At 36.9% G+C, this 15,572-nt stretch overlaps 2 long non-coding RNA genes across 2 annotated transcripts in view; one reads left to right on the top strand and one right to left on the bottom strand.

Annotated features, from left to right (window-relative positions):
- Positions 1 to 15,572, top strand: part of LOC123330817 — a 123,071-nt gene that overhangs the window by 20,492 nt on the left and 87,007 nt on the right. Inside the window, exon 3 of the long non-coding RNA XR_006547007.2 lies at positions 9,822 to 9,865. This is a non-coding gene — a long non-coding RNA (uncharacterized LOC123330817). The remainder of the gene's footprint in view (positions 1 to 9,821; positions 9,866 to 15,572) is intronic.
- LOC123330818 overlaps positions 10,776 to 15,572 on the bottom strand; it is a 74,209-nt gene continuing 69,412 nt past the window's right edge. Inside the window, exon 4 of the long non-coding RNA XR_006547008.2 lies at positions 10,776 to 11,227. This is a non-coding gene — a long non-coding RNA (uncharacterized LOC123330818). The remainder of the gene's footprint in view (positions 11,228 to 15,572) is intronic.

The following is a 15,572-nucleotide window of genomic DNA, read 5'->3' as shown; positions in this document are numbered from 1 at the left end:
ACAATGAATCCTGACTCTGGCTTTCATTAGAATCACCTGTGTATTACTTAAAACTATGAGCCCACTCTTGTTAATTCCAGTGCAGCAGGTATATGTAGTTTAGGAGTTGTTACAGATGACTCTAGTTTAGAATCAAAGACCTTTGTTATTAAAAGGCTTACACTCTATCAGCAAGGGCCTCACCTGGAAGTTTATTGGAAAAAGAATCTGAGGCCTCACCTAGATTTACTGAATCAGAATCTCAATGTTCACAAGGTTGCTGGGTGATTTGTGTGAACTTTAAAGTGTCAGGTACTTTACATTACAAAGGAATGACCTCCTTTGAAGCTAAATAAACCCTTAGAGGGACTTTAGGTAAGACCTGCTCTTGTTAGATTTCAAGGGTGACCAGAAACTTACTAAAATAATCGCAGGCCCAGAAGTTGACATTAACCTTAAAGTGCCAGTGTGTTAGTTTGCAATGAGAAATGACACCTGTCACAAAGTCCAGACTATTCAAATCCACTTACCTAGCATATTTTCTTCCAATGGAGTCAACTGTCTGAGAACCAGATCATAATCCAAAGAAATTAGAGTGGATTTCACCCAAAGTTATCAGTGAGGATAGCTAGAGAAACTTTTCTGATGTGGACACTGAATGAGAATAACTCTTTTGAACAAGATTACCTCGCCTCTCTGGACAGTGTACACTGTGAAATAGCAAGTTCTTTACTTACACATCCTTGTCTGTGTATTCTTCTGTAAATCTTCTGGGTCTATTTTCATTTCCATCCCTTTACCTGTATTAGTACTCTGGTCTGGACCACAACTTTAACACTGATGGCTTGGCTTCCCAGGTGGCACTAATGGTAAAGAATCTGCTTGCCAATGCAGGAGACACAAGAGATGTGGGTTCAATCCCTGGGTCTGAAAGATTCCCTGGAGGAGGAAATGGCAACCCACTCCATATTCTTACCTGAAAAATTCCATGGACAAGAGGAGTCTGGTGGACTACAGTCTGTCACAAAGAGAGGAACACGACTGAGCTCGCACAAGGAGATACCATGTACTGACTGCTTCTTAATTGTCAAGGATTATTTCATTTAATATCATCATTCCCTGTTTTTGGATGGGAAAACTAAGAAACAGAGAGGTAAACCAGTTACTCATTTTTGCACAGCCAGTAAGTAGATGGAGGTTAGAGTTCAAGCCTAGGTTTTTTCTGAATCTAAGCCTGTATAGTATTGTTAGTCACTAAGTCATATCCAACTCTTTCGTGACTCCATGGACTATAGCCCACGAGGCTCCTCTGTTCATGAGATTTCCCAGGCATGAGTACTGCTATGGGTTGCCATTTCCTTCTACAGGGGATCTTTTCAACCCAGGGATTGTACCCACATCTCCTGCATTGGCAGGTGGATTCTTTACCTCTGAGGCACTAGGGAAATCCCCCATATAGTACAGATCCAAGAAAACTCCTGTATTACCAGTCTAGAACTATCCCAGATAACCTGACTGAAAGTAATACTTACTTATTTTGCATTATACTTTTAACTCCATGCTTTGGGGACTGGAGATATTTCACCTAGGTGCTTTTTTATAGTTCAAATTACATTTTTCACCATTCCAACATTTTGGGGAAATTCTTCAGTGTAATTTCTTAAGTACTAACAATAATTCTCTTTTCCAAGATTATTAAATGCTTACAAAATATTTATTTAATAATGCTTTAGAATAGATGAAGACATAGTTAAAGAATCTCAGTAATTGGACAAAATAAAAAGGATACAATTAAGTTACTTCAAGTTATTTTTTTGAATCTTTTCTTTATGCTGTTGAGTTTAGCAATGAGGGATTTTAAAGAAGAGATCAGCAATGGATAATTAACTATTCTCTATTTTCTTGATTCTGAGGTTTAAAAAATGTGTTCTCAGCAACACAAATATTAATTAGATGCTAATTAATAATTTCACCCATGAAACATTTACAAAACAAATATGCAAATCCTTATAAACCAACTTGCACTCTAGTGATGATTAGGCTATCATTATATTCAGGAGCAATTCTGATGAATGCATAAGATTTTAAGAGTATGACCTAATGCTAATAGAGTGAAAACTTTAATTTTTTTTTCCTGATTTTGTTTCTGTCAGTAGTTCATAAAGGATAGGAATACATTTCTAACATTCATATTTAAACTACCTTTATACTTAACTGTTTCATTTAGTTTTGAAATTGTAGTTACAAATTTGATTTAGACCAGTTGTTCTTAACATTTTGGTTCATGAACTGTTTTGAGAAAACAATGAAAGTTGTCACTTAACAGTAAGCATTGTTCATGTTAACAAAATTTTCCATATAATATAGTAGAGCAGAAGTTTCTCTAAACTCTCACGTGGATTTCACATCAACAGTTTCTGATATTGGCGGGGGCTGAGAGATCAGACATGCAGCCTCAGTCCTACCACTAATGAAATATGTGATCATCTACAACTTCATCTCTCAAAATATACTAGTCTTAATCCAAAAAATTAGGAAGTTGATTGTTAAGGTACTGTCCAGTTCTGAGAAAATGAATACTAAATTTAACTCTTAAATGTGGACATACAGTGCTTGTCTTTTTAATAAATAAATGCCATGCCCCGGTGGCTCAGTGGTAAAGAATCTGTCTGCAATGCAGGAGCCACAGAAGACGTGAGTTCAATCCCTGGGATGGGAAGATCCCCCAGAGAAGGAAATGGCAACCCACTCCAGTGCTTTTGCTGGGACATCTCATGGACAGAGGAGACTGGAAGGCTATAGGCCTTGGACTATAGAGTCAGACTAAATCAGACAAGATTGAGCATGCATGCAATCTTCAATTTAGGTTCCAGATGAATATTGTCTTTTAAAATGCTCACATTGGTAGACCATCTGATTACTCTAGGAAGAGGCATCATCACTAGGCAGAGGGAACATTACCCAAACTATTTTAAGAAATATATTCTGTAATTTCCAGTCACAGAAAATTTTCACCACTTACTATCATGATATCACTTTGCAGAGAAATTGCTGAGCAACTGTTGCGACTCTTTGAATAACCTAAAAATCAGGAAATTCAAAAAAACTGATGCTTGAGAAGATTATTGACATTTTCTCAGAAATAAAGATAGTGTGAGTAACAGATTATTGACCCATTAAATTTATGTCTATCATAGGTAAATTCTGGACTGTATTGCAAAACAGAGAGTTTCTAAACAAGCATGTACTAGTTGTCAGAAATAGTTAACAAATTCTGCCCAAAATGTCTTATTTCCTTTTCTGTTAGGCTTACTCCTTGCCAACATCCGTTGGATCATCAAAAAGTGAGAGAGTTCCAGAAAAACATCTACTTCTGCTTTATTCACTATGCCAAAGCCTTTGACTGTATGGATCACAGCAAACTGTGGAAAATTCTGAAAGAGATGGGAATACCAGACCACCTGACCTGCCTCCTGAGAAATCTGTATGCAGGTCAAGAAGCAACCATTAGAACTGGAAAGAAACAATAGACTGGTTCCAAATTGGGAAAAGAGTAAGTCAAGGCTGTATATTGTCACTCTGCTTATTTAATTTATATGCACAGTACATCATGAGAAATTCTGGGCTGGAAGAAGCACAAGCTGGAATCAAGATTGCCGGGAGAAATATCAATAACCTCAGATATGCAGATGACACCACACTTATGGCAGAAAGCAAAGAAGAACTAAAGAGCTTCTTGATGAAAATGAAAGAGGAGAGTGAAAACAGTTGGCTTAAAACTCAGCATTCAGAAAACTAAGATCATGGCATCTGGTCCCATCACTTCATGGCAAGTAGATGGGGAAATAATGGAAAGAGTGACAGACTTTATTTTGGGGGGGGGGGCTCCGAAATCACTGCAGATGGTGCCTGCAGCTGTGAAATTAAAAGATGCTTGCTCCTTGGAAAGAAAGTTATGAGCAACCTAGACAGCATATTAAAAAGCAGAGACACTTTGCCAACAAAGGTCCATTTAGTCAAAGCTATGGTTTTTCCAGTAGTCATGTATGGATGTGAGAGTTGGACTATAAAGAAAGCTGAGTGCCTAAGAATTGATGCTTTTGAACTGTGGTGTTGGAGAAGACTCTTGAGAGTCCCTTGGACAGCAAGGTGATCCAATCAGGCCATCCTAAAGGAAATCAGTCCTGAATATTCACTGGATGGACTGAAACTGAGACTGCAATACTTTGGCCACCTGATGCAAAGAACTGACTCATTGGAAAAGACCCTGATGCTGGGAAAAATTGAAGCAGGAGAAGGGGGTGGAAGAGGATGAAATGGTTGGATGGCATCACCGACTCAATAGACATGAGTTTAAGTAAACTCTGGGAGTTGGTGATGGACAGGGAAGCCTGGCATGCTGCAGTTCATGGGGTCACAAAGAGTCAGACATGACTGAGCAACTGAACTCTACTAAGTTAATTGATAAAAGTTGCATTTCAAGAAGGTGTTGGACACTTTCTTCTGTACCAACCTTGATAAAAGGGTGGAAAAATTGGGGTAAAATGAGAATGAAGTAAGTGGATTCATAACTAGGAACAAGTATCTTCTACAGTATGTTATTGGGCCTCTATATTTGGATCTTCTATAGCCATTTATATATTGGTGAGATAATAACATGGATAACAATTAACTTTGCAAAAGAGAAAACCATCAAATAATAGAAAAGTATTTCTAAATACTTTAGTAGGAGGAAAATTGACTAATATTAACATAGTACATCTTTTTTTTGAACCAATGTTCCAATTTACTGGGGAAGGACATGGCAGCCCACTCCAATATTCTTGCTTGGAAAATTCCACGGACAGAGCCTCCTGGTGGGCTACACTCCATAGGGTCATGAAGAGTCAGACATGATTGAAGTGACTTACACACATACATGTGCACACTAATTTATACTTAAATCCATGTAATCAATGGCATGCATATAAATTTCACGCAGTCATCAAATATTTATTGGTCAGGTAGTATATGCCAAGAGTTATGTCTCACACTGCACAGTGTCTTGGCACTCCCAGCATGGTATACAACACTTGGCATATAGTATTGTCCTTCAGGAATCTCACAGTTTTACGTTGGAAGTTAAGTAATAAGTAAATAATAATGCAGAAAATCATAAGAGCCATTAATAAGAACATGGTCATAATACTAGGGAAATAAAAAGCAAGGGAATTTTAACTCTGATTTGATGAGTCAGAGAGTGTTTCATGAAAGACATGCTCTTTGAGCTCTGTTAAATGAAAGTTTGCCAATGGATAAGGCTAGGAGGAAGATAGGGAGTCTAGCAAGGATAACATTTCAGATAAAGAAGACAACACTTACCAAAGTGTGGAATCATACTGAATTTAGGAGAACTGCAAGTAGTTCCACATAAGTTCAAGTAGAGAAAGTTTGATCGGGAAAGGGCAGGAAACAAGTTGTGGAAGGATTTTAAAAGTACTGACCTTTTTTAAGTGGAGAAAGGAGTAGAAAAGAACTAAATTTTAATTAATTCTTATTTTATGCCAAGCATTCAACTAGGCATTTCACCTTTTAACTCCATCCAGTATAACCCTTACTAATGGGAAATTGGTATTATTCCCATTTTGCATATAGGAAAAATTCTGAAAGGTTAAATAGCTTGCTACGGTTTAGTTCTTTTGTTTGAAAGATTGCTGCAGAGAATATTGGGAGAAGATGTATCTGTGTGGAAAGGGGATAGAAGAAAATTATGAACTTGATTTTGGGCATGCTGTTAAGATACGCGAGCATTTCCAACTAACTACGAGTTGTCTTACGTGGGATGTGTTGACATGCATGATTGTGGTGGCTATTGTTTTGGTCTGGTCAAATCTCCTTCCTCTCCCAGTGACAAATTCTAGTTTTGATTTTTTTTTTTTTAAGCTTATTGGGTTAGCAGCAGCAGCAGCATTGTGTAAGACCACAATGAAATTATCAAAAAATCCCATTACCACCTCTCCAAATTGGTTTAGAAATGGACAGTGGATCCAGACAGACTCAGTTACTGTTCCTTCCCCACTACTTTTTCTGCAGTGCTCTTTCCCTACTTTAACTTTGAAGCCATCAAGGCACTATCACAAACCTGCTTCTGGCCATCTCCCCTACATGGAAAAAGTCAGATAACTAATGTAAAGGCCCCACTGTAAACCCAGGAGGCCCCAGAGTTAACTTGATTCTGGCAGCTGTCCTTTGAGTCTTTGATGTGCTTAGTTTCTTTACAATAAGTTATCTTTGCTGGTCCAATCATTTATGCTCTGCTTCTGTGCTTACAATCAAAATCATTTTAACTAAACCCTAAATTCTAGAGTTCTTTCCATTCTTCCAAGTGGAGTTTGGCTAGATGATTTTCAAAGACTCATTGGCTACTTGCCTTCAGCTGATTTTGTGCTTGGTGATTTCCTTGCTTCCAAAATCCAAACCTACCCTCAATGGCAATAGTTTGACACTAATCAGCTACCCCAGGAAAGAGGAGATTGTAATTATAATACAAAACACTGACGATATAACTGGAATAATGATAATTTCTTAGTTGACTACATACAAAGGGGTAAAATTTATTTTACATTTGGTAGATTAATTATGCTTTTGATTGAATTCTATATAAATTTTTTAGAATATGGAACAATACTTTAGTTGCATTTTATATTTTATTCTCTTTGACCACTCTATCTTCTGTACATGTCTATGTATGTGTATTTATAAGTATATATGTGAATACATGGGCTTCCCAGGTGGTTTGGTGGTAAAGAATCTGCCTACCAACAGAGGAGTCACAGGTTCAATCCCTGGCTCAGGAAGATCCCCTGGAGAGGGAAATGACAACCCATTCCAGTATTCTTGCCTGGGAAATCCCATGGACAGAGGATCTTGGAGGGTTCATAGGGTTGAAAAGAGTTAGACTAGACTAAGCTACTGAACACACACTTAACTTACATGTATACATAATTTTTATATATTTTTCTTACATTAGATTTCCACCCTTTCACTTTAAGTTTGTGAATATTTAACTTTAAGCCTTCTAGAAGTCACTCAAATAAAATTAACTGGCCTAACTTAAATCTTTGCAATTTCTTATAAAATCAGTTATCTCTAGATTGAAAATACTTTTCTAATTTCTTTAGTTTATAAAGAAGTTTTGATTCTATTGTATATATTGAACTTTGAAACAGAATTTTTAAAAATTGTTCTATAATTTAACACTGTCAGCTTATCACTCATACTTTGATAAAAATGCCCTTTCAGTTTTCACACTTCTAAAATTTCCCTCAATATGCTTTTACTTCATTATAATACTCTTCTATCATCAACTCTTTTGCATGACCACTCTATCTTAGATACTAACTATATTCAACTCGTTCTAATTATCCTTGTTAACACTTTTTTCTTTGCCTTCTAGGGACATTGCCTTAATGTAGATGGAGTGCAGTTTGCTTACTGGGTGTCTCAGACTTCAGATAGTCATACATGTTGCATCTCCGTATCTATTGTTTTCTTATTTCTTTATTTGAATTATATATATTTAGCTTTCGCTTGAAAAACTTAAGATACTATATGTGTGCTAAGTCACTTCCGTCGACTTCAATCTGACTCTTTGTGATCCCATGTACTACCGTAGCCCACTAGGCTCCTCCGTCCATTGGGATTCTCCAGGCAAGAATACTGGAGTAGGTTGCCATGCCCTCCTCCAGAGGATCTTCCTGACCCAGGAATTGTACCCGCATCTCTTATGTCTCTTGCATTTTCAGGCAGGGTCTTTACTGCTAGTGCCACCATACTTTTTTTCTTACTATAACCATTAAGCCACTTCCATAGCACAGACAAAAAATTATTGGGTAGGACTTGGTTAAAAGGAACCAAGAGTGAGAATCAGTAAATGCATACGGGGATAATAGTAAACTGAAAAAAAATAAAAAAAGAATAATAGTATATTTAAAGGTAGATTTTCTAGCTGAGATGTCCACTTCTAGAAAACAATATTATTAATTTTTTTGGAGTATAGTTGCTTTACAATGTTGTGTTAGGTGTTACTTTACATGAAAGTTAATCAGTTATATATATATATATATTTACCAATTTCATTAGGCAAACAGGAAAGCCTGCCTTGGAAACATAAAATCTATTGATTAGGAGGAGAGAGGATTGGGGACAAACATGAGCATGACTGTTCCATTTGGAGTCTTCTTCACTTCTTTAAATAAAATGCTTAGGAAACTGATACTAAAGCATATCTGTGCTCACTTAGCAGGAATGTGATCATAAAAATACGCACTAGCATTCTGGGGTTTTTTTGCTACTGTGTATCATGTCAAAGGCTTTATTCAATATCTATACATGGGGCCCAAAGGAGAAACCACAGAGTGTGATTAGTAGCAAAACCAAGAAGAATCCTGTGAAAAAACCACTTAGTGGGCCTATTTGGGTATACCAAACCAGACATAAATATGGGATCTTCCTGACCCAGGGATGGAATCTGGGTCTCTTATGTCTCCTGCATCAGCATGTGGGTTCTTTACCACTAGTGCCACCTGGGAAGCCCAGAAATATGGATATGCAGCTGACTCATCATCATCATCAGTGAGAAAAAGAGAGAGACACAGCAAAGAGACCTGCTGGTATACCCCACTTGCACACAGCTTGGCGGTTGTAGGTTGGCTTCTGTCTAGTTGGGGCTTTAGTCACGTCAATTTGTATCATGCAGATTCATGGCTCAACATCAGGTGAAAATATTTTCAGTAACCTATGCTGACATGAAACAAATAAAGGAGACTGCTCCCACTTTACCTGTACACAAACATCGAGACTGTACACACTTTAATGAAACAGAGTAAACAGAAACAATAAACAGCTTGGCGCCTATGAGAAAATCTGTAAAATAAATGTCCATAGTCAAAGCTATGGTTTTTCCAGTAGTCATGTACAGATCTGAGAGTTGGGCTATAAAGAAGGCTGAGCACCGAAGATTGATGCTTTTGAATTGTGGAGCTGCAGAAGACACTTGAGAATCCCCTGGACTGCAAGGAGATCAAACTAGTCAATCCTAAAGGAAATCAACCCTGAATATTCATTGGAAGGATTGATTCTGAAGCTCCAATACTTTGGCCACCTGATGTGAAGAACTGACTCATTGGAAAAGACACTGATGCTGGGGAAAGATTGAGCACAGGAGAAGGAGGCAACAGAGGATGAGATGGTTGGATGGTATACCAACTCAATGGACATGAACGTGAACGAACTCCGGGAGACAGCGAAGGATGGGAAAGCCTGAGTGCTGCAGTCCATGGAGTCCCAAAGAGTCAGACCTGGCTTAGTGACTGAACAACAACAAATATAGCACTCAGGTTACAGTGGGAAAATATTTTCTAAAATAATTACTACAGGAAAGAGAAGACAATTTGATATTAAAAACTGCTGTATGTATAAAAACATTAAACTATAGACCCTCTGAAATAAAGTTGAGAGGATAAAGAAATACAGTTGAATGGGTGTTTAACTGCTTCTCTGTAGCCCATCCCCTCCTTGTAGCTACCATACTTTTTTCTTCTCTATCTCCATCTCTCTTCACTCTCATCTTCACTCAGCCATTGGAGGCTAACTGCACCCTTGAGTTCAGGCCTTACTCCCCAAAGCACTCTTAGGCCCACGTTGTAGATATGGGCATGGTTGTGTTCCAGGATGGCTTCATAAGGGCAACCTGTGCAATTGCACAGGTCCCTGCATTCAGAGGGGTCTTGTAGTTGATTTATGCTCTGTTGTTGCTGTCTTAAAATTCTTTATAATTTCATATTTGATCTTGTGTTTTGTAGGTGAAGTCTGATGAGATAATGAAGCACATACGTGAGCAGAGTAGGTAAGTGCTGTGGAGTCTGTCACTAGTCATATATAGTATTTGCTACATGTGGTGTGTGCCTGTGAGCTGAGCACAAAACACCATTGGCCCCATGGCTGGTAGAGGTTTAGCAAATCTGAGTTAGTACAAGGTGTTTCACATCTACTACTGAGGGAGAATATTGACAGCCCCCAGAGAGGGGACATGCTTTCCATTTGAATCATTTAAACCAGACTTTGCTTCACATAGAAAGAAGGCAGTGGAGTTCTAAGAAACATGAGAGACTAAGGAACCCTATCATATCCTTTCCTACTCCTGTAACTTCTGTGTATTAATCAACTGTTTACATTGAAAATGATGACATTGGAAAAGAAATGGAAAGATGAAACACGTTTTCAGTCCTTTTCTTTGCTTTTTTATGACTAAGCTGAAAGTAGAGCATTGGTAGAGTGTGTTGTATATCAAGGAACAAAATAAAAACAGCTGAGTTGATATTGAGCTGATTTTGACAGTAGTGGTAAGAATGAAACACACATGCAAGTACCAGCTATGTATTATAACAATTTTGTTGATTTTGTGTGTAATTTAAATGTTCTGCTGCTGCTGCTGTGTCGCTTCAGTCGTGTCCGACTCTATGAGACCCCATAGACGGCAGCCCACCAGGCTCTGCAGTCCCTGGGATTCTCCAGGCAAGAACACTGGAATGGGTTGCCATTTTCCTTCTTCAATGCATGAAAGTGAAAAGTGAAAGTGAAGTCATTCATTCGTGTTCGACTCTTAGTGACCCCATGGACTGCAGCCCACCAGGCTCCTCCATCCATGGGATTTTCCAGGCAAGAGTACTGGAGTGGGTTGCCATTGCCTTCTCCAAATGTTCTTCTACTTGCATTTAAAACATTGGCATTGCCCAAAGTAAAGAGTGGTAAAACTGTTTGCTAATAATTCAAATTTTTATTTACTTAGAATAACATTAAATAGTAAATATGAAACACTATGAGAGGTCAAGTAAGAGGAAAAATGAAAAGCTTTATATTTTACCACATTTAATGTAGTTTTTTAAAGCTGATTTTTGAACTTCATTTTCATGAATGCACTGAGGTCTTCAGACAATGTAGCTAGCACTGGGTATGGAGACATGTAATCCAGTTTGGGCCAATATAATGTCAATGATTACTGAATGCTTCTTTGCCTTCTGAGTGTTTCTGGAGGAGACCCAACTTCTCTCTTCCTGGATGTATTGCTGGATATGTAGCTGCAGAAGTACTAGGAACTATTGAGACTTTAATGGGGATTGACCTTTGGATGAAGGTGACACTATGGAGAGGGCAGGAAAGAAGCAAGGCTCTTAATGACATTGTTGAGTCTCAATAACATCAATTGAACCTGTTGAATGAAGGAATAAACACAGTCAATAGATCTTTTTTTAAAAAGAACACTTTGAGTAGGGTTTTTTAAATCTATTAACCGTTACTTAACTTATATCACAGATGAAAAAAGGGGTAGGTAAAAGTTAGAGATCATTTTAAAATGGAACTAAAAATTTTTGAAAATATTTGCAGAAGGTAAAACAGTACAGCAAAATCAGAAGTTGGATCAAAACAGTAAACAGGAAAATCAATACCATGAACCAACTTGAAGTGCTATTTGTGGATATAGAGAAAAATGGTACAAGTTTAAAATAATGAGAGAGGGGAAAAATCTAGATATAGATGACAGCATACTCATGTTCCCACATGTATATGATGCTTTTTCTTAAAGTGAGACAAGAACACACAGATTCTAACAATAATCTAAAATATTCTGAATGTAAGAAAGATCCAAATAATTTCAAAAGAATTAACCAGGTCATAATTAAATTAGTAAAATAGATGAGTATTTGAAATAACCTGGTGATAGTTTATGTCTCAAGAATAAAGAAAGAATCATACAATCATCCAAGCAGAGAAGAACAGATTATCTTCAAAGGAAGTAAAATCCATCTAGACTCAGATTTTCTTCTTTAATAAGAAATGTCAGAAAATCATGGAGCAATATATAAATAGTTTTGATGAATCAGGTCATGACCCAAGATTCCTAAGCCCAGAGAAATTGTGATTAATATGCAAATTTAACATAAACATATGCTACTGTATATAGGACTCAGAAAGCTTGTTATCTGTAGACTTTCTAAAAAACAATATTTATGTAATTAAGCCAATCTAGTGATGAATCAATAACCAGTGTCTCCAAGTCCTCTAAGCTTTAAGATTACCCTTGCTTTAAAAACTTGAATAAGTATTTTGGAGATCATTCCATAGAGCTTGGAAGAAAGATAATGTTCTGTCAAATATTTCTTAGGATCCAAAAGTTCTGTTTTATTACATTTCTCCCTTTGAACGGTAGCTCTTGCCATCTCTTTACCATATCTACATGCTATCCCAGATTTTTTTCAGTCTTATTTTGAAATATGGATATAATTAGTGAATTTCCCAAGCTTGTGCCAACATAAGAATATCACTTGAATATAGTAATTAATAAAGTTACTAAGGACTTGAGGGTTAAAGAAATGACAGCTGAAAAAGGAAAACCTACAATCCATGTAGATGTCTCTTCCTAAGTTCCTTTGTCTAACCCCACCATAGGATCTGTGTCCCAGATCTGCCTCTATGTCTGGGAATCTTCTAACCACAAACATTGGCCTAAAATCTGTTCTCACTCTGCAAGTTGCAAATCTCAGCCCTCTCTCACTTTCTATTTCAATTCAGGAAATCAAAATATCAGTTAACAGTAATTTAATACCTGAGAGAAATCTACTCTTTCACATTTGTTTGTTATTTATTCATCCAATAATAAAGCAGTTTATATTTTATTATTTAATCTTGCCTTTCAGAAGTGGTATTTTATCTCCCTCTGACTTCTTTTGGCTTAGCTAATGACTCAGTTACTTTTCCCCACAGTAAGAGCCCTTACCAAGTAGGTATATTTGGATTTAGACATTTAAAAATAACACACAAATGCACACATGAAGGCAAATCATACACATACACACACACGCAGGTTTCGTATTAGACCTTTTTTCTGAGCTCAGTTACCAGTAAGTCTTTTTCATGGCTCATGTTCAAAAGTCCTTTGCATTTACAGTCTTCCAAGGTGGTACATAAGTCTAAAAGAAATTTCCCGAAGCTACTTGGAATCCTACCCTGCTTTGGCAATGTGATTCAGAGAAGATATTTCCTCCCTTCCCCAATAAACTATAGGAAAAAAGTCTCTTCTTTCTCATCTACCATAAAGAATTCAAGAACATTTAAGGTATTTTAACTGTTTTATCATTGTAAATAATGCTGGGAAGCAGAAATTATTTTATCCTTGGCATTTATTATTTCAGAACACAGCTTTATGTTTGTAGTTGTAGAACTGCTAGGAAAAAAGGATGTATATTTTTCACTGGATAAAAACAAAGGCAGCATAATCTTTCTTAGTAAATACAGAAACATTCGGAAACCATTTAAACAAAAAGCACAAGATAAGGTGACAAATACCAGTGATATCAGCTATTACAATTAAAACACAAAGATTTTTTGGGTTCTTATATATGACAAAAATTAAAATCCAACCCTGATCTGTCTACTTTTATTATAATAATATTTGGTAATAGCAGAAAAAATACTTGTGAAAAATAAATTTTATTAATAGAGGAATGAAGACCTAAATTGCAATGCATCCATATTATGAAATATAAAACAGTCAAAAGAATTTGGTCATGTTGTATACCCTATGCATGCAAAATGGAATGTTCTTCAAGACATAGTAAGTTAAAAAATCAGATTATGGAGTAATACCCAAAGCATAATACATTTAAAGCAAAACACTATTTTTTCATATGTACAAAAATATATGTAGGTAAATGCATAGGCAGAGTTCTTAGATGATGCATCCCATTTGAATGGCAGAAGTTATCTCAGGGACTAGAACCGAGTGGGATTCAAGGAGGCTTTCATTGGCTATGTATTATTTTTATTTTTCACACGGAGAACTTATTTACATTTTATATTTAAATTTGCAAATGCATTAAACTTTTCAAATCAGAGCAACAATGTCTATTATTGCTTGAATTAGAAAACTCATTTAAAAATGTTATCTCTCTTCCAAACTGATTTGTAAATTAATGTGATTCCAATCAAAAAAAACTATTTTTTATTTTACATTTACATTGTTTCTACTTTTTCACAGTTGCTCAGTTGCTTAGTCATGTCCTACTCTTTGCAATCCTATGGACTGTAGCCCAGACTCCTCTGTCCATGGGATTTTCCAGGCAAGAATATTGGAGTGGGTTGCCATTTTCCTCCTCCAGTTTCACAGTTAAAACATCTTAAATTATTCTTAATTACCCTTGACTCTGGAGAAAGGACTTTGTGGTGAATTTTATATCTTAGCTCAATCTTCTGGATAACTTGCTGCAGCTTCTATATCAGGAGATAAGCACGTGGAAAGAGCATCTTTAATAGATTAGGGAGTATACTTTGCACTTTATTGGACAGTCAGTGGAGAGTTAGAAAAGGAAAGTGGTAAAATAGAACTGGTACATGTTGAACTAGCGGAGGAAAAGAATTGAGGCAGAAAAAAAAACAACTTAGAATTTGAGAAAGTTAAATATTGCAAAGGTCATATAAGTCAGAATTTTTCATTTAGGGACAAAGAAGCTGAAGTCAAGAAAAATCACAGACCTTGTATGATGCAGCTTCAGTAGAATGCAAGTCTCTTCAAATCTAGTGCTTTATCTGCAGCTCCATTCTATTGTTAAAAGTTTAGTGTATTAGGCTAAGCATAAGGTGATGACTCTAGAGAATGATAGCCATAGGAATGAAGAAAGTAAACCTAAGTGTGAGAGCAGAGAATGACACAGCATTGAGGGAAGTATTACTTGTATAAGATAGTCATGGAATGCCTGCATTAGGTGATGTACTTGAACAGAATCATGATGCCAATGAGGGGAGTCATGTGAAATCTGGAGGAGGAAAGTTCAAAGCAAGATGTACAGCCAGTACAAATCCCTCAGAAAGAGAAACCCTGAGACAGAAATGAGCAAGAGATCTGTAATACCATTAGCTGACCAGCTAAGGCAGAGTGGTACAAAGTGATACTCTTAGGCAGAGGCCCTATTGTGGGGGATCTTATAGGGCTTTGTAGACCATATGAAAGAGCTTGGAGTTCCTTGGATATATGAGAGCAAGTTGGAAGGCTTTGACCAGGAGAGTGAGATGAGAAATGTACTTTTTAAAAAGATCATTCTGATTATCTGTGGAGAATTCACTATGGAAAGGCCAGATTAGAAGGAAGACTAATAGTCTATAGGTTAGGCTCAGACAGTAAAGAATCTGCCTTCAATACAGGAAACTCATGTTCAATCCCTGGGTTGGGAAGATCCCCTGGAGAAGAAAATGGCTACTCACTCCAGTAGTCTTGCCTGGAGAATTCCATGGACAGAGGAGCCTGGTGGGCTACAGTCCATGGGGTCACAAAGAGTTAGACATGACTGAGCGAATAATACTTTTACTTTTTTTTATTGTAATAACCCAGAGAAGAAAATATCACATCAGTGTGATAATGGCAGAGCTGGCAAGAAGTGATTCTAGATATATTTTCATCTAGCACAGCTGAGTAACTGACAGTGTCATTTACGGACAGCGTGGTATGGGGATGAGTGAGGAAGAACAATTTTTATATAGTTAATAATAATTTTGAGAGGGCT

This window comes from Bubalus bubalis, chromosome 20, assembly GCF_019923935.1.
Source record: "Bubalus bubalis isolate 160015118507 breed Murrah chromosome 20, NDDB_SH_1, whole genome shotgun sequence".
NCBI classification, from domain to species: Eukaryota; Metazoa; Chordata; class Mammalia; order Artiodactyla; family Bovidae; genus Bubalus; species Bubalus bubalis.
Note: the sequence above shows the minus strand (reverse complement) of the source record. Positions and strands in the feature narration are given on the sequence as shown.